The 11,708-nt window shown below is 48.2% G+C and overlaps 1 long non-coding RNA gene across 1 annotated transcript; it reads right to left on the bottom strand.

Moving 5' to 3' along the window:
* Positions 1 to 974: 974 nt before the first annotated feature.
* Positions 975 to 3,206, bottom strand: LOC148091135 (uncharacterized). The gene is made up of 2 exons (XR_015716008.1): positions 3,072 to 3,206; positions 975 to 1,052 (listed from the first exon to the last, which is right to left on the bottom strand). It is a non-coding gene; the product is annotated as an uncharacterized LOC148091135 (long non-coding RNA).
* Between the last annotated feature and the right edge of the window lie 8,502 nt (positions 3,207 to 11,708).

Below are 11,708 nucleotides of genomic sequence, written 5' to 3' on the forward strand. Positions count from 1 at the left end.
ACGCTGCAGATGAAACGCACAGAACAGCCGCGCTGGCCGCAGCTCCGCGCCTTGGGGTTCGCCCGAGCGCCCGCTTCTCTGCCCCGCAGGGCCGGGGGCGAGGTTCAGGGTCAGCGCCCCGAGGAGGCCGCGCGGGGGAGGGAGGGGGCCCCTGGGGGGTGAACTTGACTGTCCCCTCCCCCCGCGGCCGCTGCTGACCGAGCGCCAGGCCGGGCGGAGTGCGGGCTCACGGCCGGGGGCGCAGAGGTCTTGAAATGGAATCGAGGGAACCGGGGACCCCGAAAACGGAAACGCAGGGCGACCGGAGAAGCGTTTGAGAAGCTCCTTCCAGACCCGCTGGTCCTGCTTCTGGAGCATCTGTGGGAGCAGAAGCCCCTGAGCCCTAGAGCTCTGCAGAGCCTCGGAAGGCCATGCCTCCTCCCCCAGCAGGGCCCAGAGGTTCCCCTGGGTGGGGTGAGCTCATTGTTAAGCACAAATACACAAAAACGGGGGGAAGCTCCTTCAGGGGTCAGGCCCTGGGCATCCACCTCCCCGGGAGCTGGTGGGGAGCCAGGGCACCGGGCGGCACAGCTCCCCCGGGCTGCTTCGAGCTGACCAAGGAGCAGATGGATGGATGCTGAGCCCAGCTGGTGGCCGAGCTGTTGTTTTAAAGGTAGTTTCCTGTCACTCCTGCCCCATTGTTTGTCCCTCAGGAGCCGAATGACTAACTGTGAGCCCAGAGCACCTGCGGCGTCAGGCCTCTGCTCCGGCTCGCGGCCTGCAGGGGAGTGGGCACCGGGGGCTCAGCTGGCCATCAGGCAGCACAGCTCTCCTGGGCGGAGAAATAAAAGTTAAAAAAAAGAAACACATAGAACAAAAGTGAAGGAAAAAGAATCCAAATACAAGGCGAAATGAGCTTTGGGAGAATGTTTCCTTGTAACTGGGGACCAGCCCCTGTAGTATTACCCAGGATAAAGGACATAAGAGACCATGAAAAAGTGGGAACTTCTTTATTTGGAGCGACATTGGCCACCACCATGGTGTAAGAGTAGTAAGATATTGGATGAAGCCGCCTGACATGTTGGGGCAGTGGGAAAAAAAAGATGAATTGGTATCACAAAATTTATACTGAAGTTTATTCCACAAGCACATCCCCATGGTAAAGTAAGAATGAACATCAACTCTTAGTTCTCATAATACACAAAAACTCATTCCAAATGCATCATAGATCTAAATGTAAAAGCTACAACTATAAAATTTCTGGGAAAAAATATCAGATAAATTCTTTGCCATTTAGTGTAAGAAAAGATTTCTTTAGAAATAAGCAAAATATTTTAACGGACACTTTACAAAAAAAAAAAAATCGTGGGTGGTCAATAATCACATGATAAGATGCCCAGCAAATAACTAGGTTAAACGTGATGGTCCACCTACACGATGGGACACAGCTCTGCAACGAAAAGAAAGTGAACAGCTGACACATGCGTACCGTGGATGAATCTAAAAATAATGTTCCTCTGTGAACTGAAATAGACATTAAAAGGTGTATAGTACATGATTCCACTTATATAAAATTCCAGAAAATTGAAACATAGAGTGATAAGGGGCAGATCACCGCTTGTCTGCAGCCAGGGGCAGGTGAAGGGATGGGCCACAAAGGTGCATAAGGAATCTTCCTGGCATGTTGGATTTGGTCTTTTTCTTAATTGTGGTAATGATTCCACAAGTATATTATTGCTCAGAATTCCCAGAATCATATACTTTCGGCCCGGCCGGGCGTGGCTCAGCGGCTGAGCATTGACGTAGGATCCAGGAGATCGAAGTTCGATTCCCGGTCAGGGCACATGCCCGGGGCTGGGGGCTCGATCCCCAGTCGGGGTGAGCAGGAGGCAGCCGATCAATGACTCTCATCACTGGCGCTTCTATCTTTTGCTCCCTCTCCCTTCCTCTCCCTGAAATCAATAAGGATATATTTTAAAGAAATGAATCATACACTTTCAGTGGATTATATGTACAAATTGTAACAAGAATTAGATAAAACAAATATATAAAAGGGTTTTGAACAAAGATGTGCATTGTGCTACAATTTTAAATAGAAACAATTAAAACATGGTTAATTTTCAATATGAGTTTAGTCCAGTTGCCTAAAACAGTTCCACTAAAACCAGAACTTGTTCCTCATGTTCAAAGAGGCATTATCATAACTAAAGTTTATTAGACTGCCAAAATACCTTGGCCCAAGACATCAGACTGCGTCTTTATGTTTTTAGAATTTGGTTTTGTAAATATTTAGAACAATTACATCAACCTTCCCTTTTTTATTATTGACATTAACCATCTACTGCTGGGTATTCCTTCTCTGATGAGCCGCATGTCCAGATACATGGCTTTTGGTTGATTCATTCTGAGCATTACAACCTGGTGGAGTCCACAGAGCTGGGACACAAGTACACCTGGGGCACAGTCACGCTCTGTCAGCCTCTAGCTATTTTACCTTCGACGGGCTACTTACTCTCGCTGTGAAATGAGGCACTAAGAATTCTTATTTCAGAGAGATGTTGTGGAGAGTTATTGAGACATGCCCATGATGCTCAGTAATTGTTCTTCTAACTTTCAATTATTACCAACTACTGCTCCTGTTTAGCTATTTCATTTTACACATGAGAAAACTGAGGTCTAGAAAAGTTAATAGGCTGATCCAAGGTCATAGATTGTTGAGTTTAAAGCCTGGTTTGCAATGGTTTATTCTAATTACAGTTGCTTTGCTCTACAACATGTTGACAGACTAGCTGAATTCACCATTCCATCAATTGTTTAATCAAACTAATGAATTAAGACATATAACTAACTCATGGATAATTTTCATTCAGATCAAAAACGCTCAGCCCCATAATTTAGAACAATGCCTTCCTGCTTCTCCACAGGCCAGAAATACTCCACTGTTGAGTCTTGTGCAGAGCGATGTTCTTTACTCTCTAGAAACATGAGAAGGTGAAATATCACTGACCCCCCTCTACACTCAGAAGCCGTTCTTGCCCTGCAGTGAGAAAGGGGTTTCCAGGGAATCATTTGGGAAAGTTCACAGGACTCACCTTGTCGTTTTTTTAAAGCGTCACAGATTTATACTGCATTTTGCCCAATGTCAGAGAACAATTATTTCATGTATTTCTTTCTGAAACACCTTTAGAGTTTGTTTTTGCATAAAGGAAAGAGGGGGTAATCCAGTTCGTTACTTTGTTGTGGATAAAAAGGAAAGTGACTGTTTTATTTTTATTCTGATTATTTTTTAATTACTTTATTAGCATACCATTAGGTAATTTTAGTTGGAGACTTTCCACAAGGCATATTAAAATGCTGGATGGGCTTTTCCACTGCACGCATCTCACACACTAGGGCTGTAACATTCGGTCGTGGTCGAGGGGGTGGCTCCTACTTTCCCTTTGCGCCCATGAGTTCCCTCTGAGCCGGAACCACCAGCGCTAAACATACTTGACTCTAGGAAGCAGCTGAGAGCCGTGTAGTTTTTCATCGACTTCAGAAGCTCAGTTTAGATAAATTTGTGACGTTCTAAGCTGATTCATCGTGTTCAGCGACAATTAATTACATTTTCTGCTTTGAAGTCTCCCTTTGTTAACAGGTGCCGGGCTCTCTTGTAATTAAATGTATTTATAAAGCTTTTCGCCCGGTCGCCGTCTGCAGATGACTCTGCACCGGGAGCGCGTCTCTGTCCCGCGGGAGAGCTGGGCGCGGGGCGGGCGCGGACCCGGCGCCTCCGGCCGCTGCTCTGCGGGGCGCGCGGGCGGGGGCGCTGCTGCGGGGGCGCTGCTCCGGCTCGTCCCCCAGCGGCGGCTGCGGGCGGAGGACGGGGCGCGGTGCTTCGGGCGGCTGGCCCGGGTCCGAGCCCCCCCCGCCCGGAGGACGAGCCGCCCTCACCCGGAGGGGAAATCCCGCAGCTTCTTGAGAAATGCCCCCCAGGCCCCGGGAAGAAAACCTTCGGGGATTTGCCCCCGCCCTAAATCCTGGGGGCCCCGGGCTGGAGGCTGGCCCCGGGGAAGGGGGACTCCGTGCCCCCAGGGGTGCGGGCCGGCGGGCGGGGGCGCTGCGCCCCTCGGCGTCTCCCCGCAGCAGGGAGGGTGCGGGCGGGAAGGACACTCACCCCCCGCAGACGGGAGGGGCGACAGCCGGGGGGATCCCGTGTCTGACGGACAGACTCCCGCAGGAGGGCCACAGCCAGAGAAGATAAGGCCCCTGCGCACGGAAGGAGGGGTCCAGCGGGGCACAGCCCTGCGCGCACACGGGGCCCCGACAGGGCACCTCGATATGAAAGGACCTTCTGCGGCGTCATGGGGACCCCGGGCCATCCAGCCCCAGGGGCCTTCCCGTCCCACCGCCTCTTGGGGAGACCTCCCGGAGCAAACTCAGCGCGGGACGGGGGCTCCAGGTGACACGCCAGGTGAGACGCATTCGATCAGCATTTACAGGACGTTCCACCCAAAGCCGCCGAAGAAACACTCTCCTCAAGGGCACACAGGACATTCTCAAAGATGGACACATGCGAGGGCACAAAACAAGTCTGCACACGTCCGAGAAGATTTAATCACATCAGGCACCTTCTCGAATCCAGTGCCAGCGGGAATGCAGACGGTGCGGCCACGGGGGAAAGCGGTGTGCAGGTCCCTCAGGAATTAAATCTGGAACCGCCAATCAACCCAGCGAGCCCACTGCTAGGAACATATCCTAAGAAACCCAAACACCCTGTATCCATAGCAGCACAATTTACAACAGGTAAGACCTGGAAACAGCCCAAGTGCCCGTCAGGAGATGAATACATTAAAAAACTGTAGTACATTTTCCCCGTGGAATACTACACAGCTACAAAAAAGGACCTCTCACCTTTGGAGTCAGCATGGAGGGACCTGGAGAGTGTCATGCTGAGTGAAATAAGCCAGGCAGAGACAGACAAGTACCAGAGGATCTCACTCATATGTGGAATCTAATGAACAAAATAAACTGATAAACAAAATAGATCCAGAGACACAGAAGTATAGAACAGACTGATGAATATCAGAGGGAGGCTGGGGGTCGGGTAGTGGGGAGAGGGGAGAGATTAATCGAAGAACTTATATGCATATGTGCATAATCCATGGACACACTCAACAGTGGAGAGAAGGCCTGGGGTGGGTGGGCCAGACGGGGCCGATGCCGGGTGGAGGGGATCAGCGGGGAGGGGGGGGCAGACAGGACATCTGTAATACTTTCAATGATAAAGATAAATTTAAAAATTAATTAAAAATTCATATATCTCCTTAATTTAGCTACTTAGAAAATGTACAACTGCTCTGCAAGACATTTTATAAAAATTGAAATAAAAATGCTGTAAGTAAAGTAGCAATTAAGAACATTCTCTCACATAAGAAGATGACAAAAAATGGTCACTTAAAAACAGAAATTAATCCTTTTAGTATTACAAGCGTATTTAATTCATAAAAAGGGTTCTTGAGGCAGGAGTCCCCAAGTTGTATCTTGTAGTAGAATTTCTAGAGGGTACAAAACTATTATTAGCATTTTGAACAAAAAGTGTCTCCGGGACTGGCATCGTGCCGGGAGTGCTGTGTAAAGGCCTCTCCTGTTGCTTCTGCCTGAGGAGTTCATGTTTGACCTCTGCCATCCTCTCCTTAGTCCTGTGAAGATTGTAAACAACAAATGCTTAGTATTTTATTTTTCCCTAAGTGACCTGCATTTTCTTACGTAGCCACAATAGTAAACGGAATTTCCCTTTTTAACAATGAAAATGTGCTGGAGCAGGCCTTCTATAGTCAAGTATAGGTTCTAAGTTGTCCCAGAGAAGCACTGTGTTTCTGGGGGGGGGGGGCTCCTCACTAACAAGTAATCCAAAGCAGGGAGGGGAGCGAAGTGGCTGTGATGTGGGCGCGTCTCAGGCGACACTTGCTGCCCCCTGGACGGACTGAACCTACCAGATTCTGGAGGATGCCCTTGGGCATATCTAGTGAACCACTTGAGAGGTTTTTTTAAATAACCCGCGAAAGACACTGTCAAGCATTTGCTTTCACCACCCCTGTGCAATACACGCATTGCCTTGGGGATTTTAAACATTTCCCATGGACGCATCATTTAGAGCAACAGCCTCTATGGGAGCAAGACAGCCTCGCTGGGGAGCAAAAGGAACGAAAACAGCTCCAGGGGCGATCAGCTCGTGACACTGTTCCCCAGGCCCTGGAGGGGAGCCCCCCTTTCTGTCCCCCCCCAGGGCTCCACCACATTCTTTTCAGCAACTGTGTCAATCACACCGCCCTGCGCCCCTGCTCATCTTTCCCCGTTTACCCTGCGGCCTGGGAGCAGGAAAACTCTAAAGGACAGTGTGTCTCGAGGCGGCCTCCAGTGACCCTAACAAAGGTCACAGTGAAGAAAGTAAATCTGCCCAGCGCCAGAATGTGCCCAGCACTTAACCCTGGGGGTTTAAGTTATTTTCCAAAAGTAGTTAAACTCGTTAATATTTCTATTTAGGGTAATGACAACATGCAACTTTATAAAAATATCGCTGTCTAAATTATAGAGCTTCAGAAACAGCTGAAAGACTAGTGCATCGTGTAGGTTAACTTAGGAAAATATTAAGGGGGAAAAATAAAATGGGGAAGAGATGCAAACTGTCCTGGACAAACATCTGATAGACAAGTTCATTTACTAACATAATTTTCCAAAGTTATACTCCTTAGTTAGCTTCCATCCCTACTAATCTCATGAACCTGGCTTGATAAAAATTACGCTTTAGAAACTAATTATGAGGTAAATTTATTTTCTCTGATTTTGTGTCTTGACTTACTCGAGTCGTTGACGTGACAGTGACTTTGTCCATTGGTTTTCTCTCTGGTGGAGTTGGTCATATTTTTCGAATTTGGAAAGTTCAGATTCCAGATCTTTCATTATGAGTTCTAACTCCCTTATTAATGAAGCTTTGGTATTCCCTCCTAACTGCTGTAGATTTTCTTGAGGTAATGATTGCATCTGAAGCAAATAAGAAAGATACATTTTTCTAAAAAGCATAATTTGAATAATTATATTTGTTTCCTTTCATTTTGAGTCAATAATTCACAGAGCAGCTTTTAACATGAAAGTAAGCTGGTTTGAAATATTAGGTTAACTAAATTAAATCTAAATTATAAAAAGAAAGTTAACTCTTTCTTTTTTATTTAAATTTTATATTGTTAACACTATTGTAGATGTCCCCTGTTTTCTGCCCCTTTGCCGCCTCTAACCAGCAGCCCCCCCCACCTTGGCCATCACCACAGTGTTGTCCGTGTCCATGGTCTGTGCATAGATGTTCTTTAGCTAATCCCCTAACCTTCCTTTCTCCAGGCCCCCCGAACCCCCTCCCCTCTGACATCTGTCAGTCTGGTCCCTGTATCCACGCCTCTGGTTCTATTTTGTTCGTCAGCTTATTTTGTTCATTAGATTCCACTTATTAGTAGCGTCATGTGGCATTTGTCTTTCTCTGACTTGCTCATTGCACCTAGCCTAAAATCTTTCTTTTACTAGTACTCATGTATTCTGATAACTCAAAAAATAATAGAATCAATTTACATTTTTAAAAATCAAACAATAGAACTTATAATAGTATAATTTTTAAATCAAAATTTTTACTTTTCTTCCTTAGAGTCTTGATTTACATCAATTGGTCTTAAAAATAAAATGATCCTCTAGTAAGAATCATTCTGAATGGTCAATTTAGTGATAATAATGATGGAAATTAAAATACTGAAATGAGAAACATGCCACCTTCCTTCCTGAAATCTACAGAGCAAATTGCTATTAAGGGAAGTGGAGAAAACACATACAATGCCTATGTCCAAAGTAAAATTTGCAGTGAAATGAAATAAAGCACATTAAAGATCAAGAAATTAACCTGTAACAACAGATGGGCTTGTTTTAATTTTTCGTTTAAATGCTGTACTGTTTTCTCCCCAATCGTCTGTTCATGCTGCTCTGTTTCTGACATCTTCATTTCCATTTTTTTTCTGAGCACTTTTGCTTTTTGTTTCCACTTCTGTTTTTTATCCTCTAGTTTTTCACATTTCTTTTGAATTGCTTTCACTGATGGTAATGTCCGTTGAAGTGTATTTTCTTCATCCAGATGTGCCCATGCTGAAGATGCAGGTTCCTCTGTTGCTATGAAATCATCAGTCTGCGTGAATGAAATAATATAGTTTGGTTATGAAGCTGTGGACTGAGAATAGTCTTAATTCAACACCAGTTAATTGTGACATTTTGAAATGAATTCAGTTGCAGTACAATGTTATCCGTACTGTACAACAGTCTTAGAATGTGGAACCTTGGATTACTCAGAATCAAGACCAAAGTTAACACAACCAGGAGTCACAAACATATATTTGCTGTCGTCATATTTGCCACACAGAGTCTGCAGTTGATTTTATACTCTTTTTTTCTGTGACTGTTTCATGTCTTTCCTCCACAAAATGACTCTATGTCACCTCTTAGGAGAAAGCCTCTTACCTCTTCCCCCATCTTAACTCGTCATAATTTCTGAACAAGTGCAGGGATATCATTTTGAGGTATTTAGGACTGAGTCAACAAATGCATCCCAAAATAAGACTTTCAAAATGAGACTCTAATTAATGAATCTTCTAAATATGGATTCTAACGCCATAAGTCTTGTATTGAACTACAAACGGTTGATGCTCATTTGAATTGCATTCCAAGAAAAAATGATCCCATGGATTGCGGAGAAATCACACCTCTCACTGTAAAAGTTTAAGCGAGATGAGCCCTAAAAAAGTGGGGCTTAAATCAATAGGGAAATATTGAAATTCTTTGTTACTTCCCACAAAACAAGGGACCTAAACAAAAAGAACAGCACCGTCAACAACAAACCTGCTGGAATGTCAGTGACAGTGGGAGGAACAGCTTCCTTGGAGACGATGATTCTTTGCTAAGACAAGGCGAGTGAGGCAGTTACTGAAACATGTCTGCAACTAACTCCTTTGCACTTCATGAAGCAGAGCTGGCCTTAGGCACTGGTTTCTAGTGAAGAGAATGTGGTGGACCTGCTGTGTGGCTGCTGTGTCTGGTGACACAGCTCCCATCTGATACACGGCCGGGGCCTCCCGTCGGCTGGGGCTGGGGCGGGTCCCGCAGGTGCTGCGGGTCTGGGAGGGAGGCGGGTCCCGCAGGTCCTGCGGGTCTGGGAAGCGAAGCCCACGCTGCCTTTTAGATCTGGAAGGTGGCGGGTCTGCAGAGCCCCCCGACTCCTAGCGCCCCCAATGCTCGCTTTCCACTTGGAAGCATCGAGAGCAACCCCCGCCTCGTCTTACTCCCCTGTCCCATCTCCCCCACATGCAGGCTCACTCTACTGAGCAAAAGGGGGGCCTCCGGGTCACCAGGACCCAACGTGGGGCCCAAAGCAACAGGCCTGTGAAAGGGAGAGGAGAGATGGGGCGTGTGGGACACACACGCACACGCACACGCAATCCTAGTCGCTTTTCCTGTTTGGGGGGTTATGCAAGATGCAAACAGGGACCCAGGCAGCTTTCCCTGCTCCTTCCCGATTCTTTATTTCTTTTTATCTTCTCAGTTCTCAGCCGAGGATATATTGTCCTTGCTTTTCGGAGAGTGGGAGGGAGGGAGGCAGGGAGAGAACACCCATGTGAGGGACACACCAACTGGTTGCCTCCCGCGCTCACCCCGAGCCTGCGGCCGAGGTGGGTGGGCTCGGACAGAATCGAACCAGGGGCCCTTCAGCCTGGGGCCGCCCCGCTGACCACTGAGAAACCGGCCAGGGCTCCAGTCCTTTAACTAACTAATGACTGAGAGAAGGAACCCGGTCCTGTGTCTCCCATCGAAGCCACGGCTCGGCATCGACACATCCAGGGATCCTGGTGACCAGAGAACACAAGTCTCTTGAGCAGTGAGAGAGGACTGTACTCACTGCTGCGGGTTAGTTAATCCCAGGTGACACACGACCTTGTACTGGTTTCAGGTGTGCAGCAGAGTGACCGGACAACCGTGCACGTCATGAAGGGACCCCTCGATCGTCCCCGTGCCCACCGACACCACACGTAGTGATGACACTGTTATGGACCAGGTTCCTTGGAAAGCAGCATGGAGGCTCCTCAAAAAAAAAAAAAAAAAATTAAAAATAGAACTATCTTACGGCCCAGAGATTCCACTCCTGGGTACTTATCTGAGGCAATCCAAAACGCTAATTCGAACAGACGTGTGCATTCTTTCTAATCCTTAGGCCTTTCTCCGATGGCTCCCTGGTTGCCGCTTTCAAACGGCTTGTTTAAATTAGAAACTGCCGATGCCACTGGCGGGGCCTGCGCTGGACACAGTGGGGCCCTCAGGCCAGGCTCCTGGCTCTGGGTCCCGACTTGGGTGGGGAAGCTGTCAGGTCTCCCGTGAAATGGCTTCACGGGGCGTTTCCCGGAGCTGCGAGAGGACAGGCCCACTTCACTGCGATTTTATCTTATTGATTTATGACTTTTTCAAAGCCAATTTATAAAATGAGCTTTAATATCCCCTCCCCCCCGAAAGAAAGGTTGAACAACATAAACGAGTGAACATTTACATCCACTGTGCTTGTCACACTCAGATTTCTCCGGGAGCCTCGGTGGCCGCGGGGTGCCCGGGAACAGCGCCCCCTCCGTGCTGGTCCTTAGGATCCGAGAAGGGTCTCCCCAGCCCGCTGAGCTCTGGATAAAGAACTCGCCCCGACCCGGCCGACTCCCGGGGTCTCCGCTTTCCGACCTTGGTTGCGGGCCGCCCTCCAGCTGGTCCTCAGTGGGTTGCTCAGGAAGGTTTTCTGCGTTTTGGGTGAAAGTCCAGTTGGTCCTGGGAGAGGGTCAGTGCGGCTTCCGCTCAGTCCACCCCCATCTTCCAATTTCTTTCTTCTGTGTTGGTTTATTTTTGAATCTGCTTTTCAATGGCAGTTTCCGCGCAGCGTTGCTCCTCCGCTCGCAGCCTCCTCCAGCGCTCGCTGTTCTGTGCGGCTCCCCGGTGCCCGGGAGGTGCTCCCCCCGTGGCCTGTGGCTGGGGGGAGGGCTCCCTTTACCCCGGGGTGGAGCGGTTTGTCTTTTTAGTATGTTTTTTATTGACTTCTAGAGAGGGGAAGGACGAGGAGGAGAGAGAGGAACATGGATTGCTTGCCTTCTGTACGCAGACCGACTGGGGATTGAACCCAAAGCCTGACCGGGAATCGAACTGGCGACCCTTGGGTGCACAGGAGGATGCCCAGCCTCTGAGCCACACGGGCAAGGATGGGATCCTGTGTTTTTAATTAGAAACCTGTCTCTGCCCCTCCCGACTAGCGATGATTTACACCTGGAGGGGAAGAGGCCAGAGGTAACACCCCCAGCTGGGTCTTTTAATGTTTTTATTGATTTCAGAGAGAGGAAGGGAGGGGGAGAGAAACATCACTGATGAGACAGAGTCATTGATCGGCTGCCTCCTGCACGCCCCCTACTGGAGAGGACCAAGCCCGTAACCCAGGCACCTGCCCTGACCGGGAATCGCACCTGTGACCTCTTGGTTCATGGATTACACTCAACCAACGGAGCCACACCAGCCACGGCAGGGTAGGCTGAATTTTTGTTTTAAAGGGGAACCTATCCTGTGTGATTTGCACTAGACATACGTGTAGAGAAGCTACTTTTTCCTTCAGACCTGAGTGAAGCTGCTGATTTGAGTGGGACGCA

This window comes from Miniopterus natalensis, chromosome 18, assembly GCF_054644295.1.
Source record: "Miniopterus natalensis isolate mMinNat1 chromosome 18, mMinNat1.hap1, whole genome shotgun sequence".
Lineage (NCBI taxonomy): Eukaryota > Metazoa > Chordata > Mammalia > Chiroptera > Miniopteridae > Miniopterus > Miniopterus natalensis.